The sequence below is a fragment of the Austrofundulus limnaeus genome, unplaced genomic scaffold (genome assembly GCF_001266775.1).
Source record: "Austrofundulus limnaeus strain Quisiro unplaced genomic scaffold, Austrofundulus_limnaeus-1.0 Scaffold1802, whole genome shotgun sequence".
In the NCBI taxonomy this organism is placed as follows: domain Eukaryota; kingdom Metazoa; phylum Chordata; class Actinopteri; order Cyprinodontiformes; family Rivulidae; genus Austrofundulus; species Austrofundulus limnaeus.
In genome coordinates, this window is record NW_013954204.1 from 19,241 (window position 1) to 20,486 (window position 1,246).

Genomic DNA, 1,246 nt, shown 5'->3' on the forward strand with positions numbered 1-1,246 from the left:
GTGTGTGTGTGTGTGTGTGTGTGTGTGTGTGTGTGTGTGTGTGTGTGTTTACATGCTGGTGATTTGCCAAAGTATATTTGAGAGTTTGATGAGAAACAGGACAAAGATCTGCTGCAGCTGCAGCTGACAGTAATGAAGCTTTTCTATTTCTTTACTGTTTACTTGCTGTGTGTGTGTGTGTCTTGTGCTCTGTGTGTGCGTGTGCATGCATGCGTGCATACATCTGTGTGTGTGTGTGTGTGTGTGTGTGTGTGTGTGCTGCAGACCTCCAGCAGTATGCTAATCAGCAGCTATAATATCCTGTCCAGGGAAATACATAATAAATCAGTTTTGGTTTGACTTTGTACTGAGACTGAGTGCTGAGGGAGGTCGGGCCAGCAAGAGATGAGGCTGTGCACGAGGCTGTGCACGAGGCTGTGCACGAGGCTGTGCACGAGGCTGTGCACACACACACATGCACACACTGAAATGGTAGTAGTTCCTGTTAAACACGTGTTAATGTGGCTCCTCTCTGAGTTTGTTTTCATTTTTCTGCTTGTTTGTTGGTGGTTCTTTCAGACAGAACTGTGCAGACCTGGACGGGACCACGTGGACCTGGACGGACCAAGCACCTCTGACACTCAGGTGAGGACGGTCCTGTTGTGGGACATCCTGTCCAGCAGCATTTTGTCTCATCTGGGAAGGAAAGAGCTCTTCTTCTTCTTCTGTTTCCTGTTTGCATCAAAGCTGCTCGAACTGAAGAGGAGGAGGAGGAGGAGGAGGAGGAGGAGGAGAAGAGGTCTGACTTGACCTCCAGGTGGAGGTCAGTTTCATCATGTGAGGAGGAGGAGGAGGTCAGAGACATGATGAAGGCTCATCCTGCAGACACTCGTTCATCTTGCTGCTGCAGACGTCGACTCATTCCTTCTCTCCTGACGTGACCTTTTACCTCCCATCCAATTCACTCTGTTTTAATCCAGAACAAATGAGATCAGGGTGGTCCGCCAGCAGAGCTGTGTGTGTGTGTGTGTGTCTGTGTGTGTGTCTGTGTGTGTGTGCTAGCTGCAGTCCTAGTCCTGCAGGACCACGATCTTGCAGATTTCTCTGCTCCAGCTCAGCTGATTTGAATCAGGAGGTGATTACCAGGTGTCTGCAGAACCTGAAGAGGTAATTCATTCACTGAATCAGATGTGTTGCAGCAGAGGGACAGGCTGGACCAGCACAGGTGTGTGTGTGTGTGTGTGTGTGTGTGTGTGTGTGTGTGTGT

The 1,246-nt window shown here is 49.5% G+C and overlaps 1 long non-coding RNA gene across 1 annotated transcript in view; it reads left to right on the forward strand.

Annotated features, from left to right (window-relative positions):
- The window catches only part of LOC106536400 (uncharacterized), a 3,463-nt gene extending 2,878 nt beyond the window's left edge, over positions 1-585 (forward strand). Inside the window, exon 3 of the long non-coding RNA XR_001312548.1 lies at positions 559-585. This is a non-coding gene — a long non-coding RNA (uncharacterized LOC106536400). The remainder of the gene's footprint in view (positions 1-558) is intronic.
- The last annotated feature ends 661 nt before the right edge of the window (positions 586-1,246 follow it).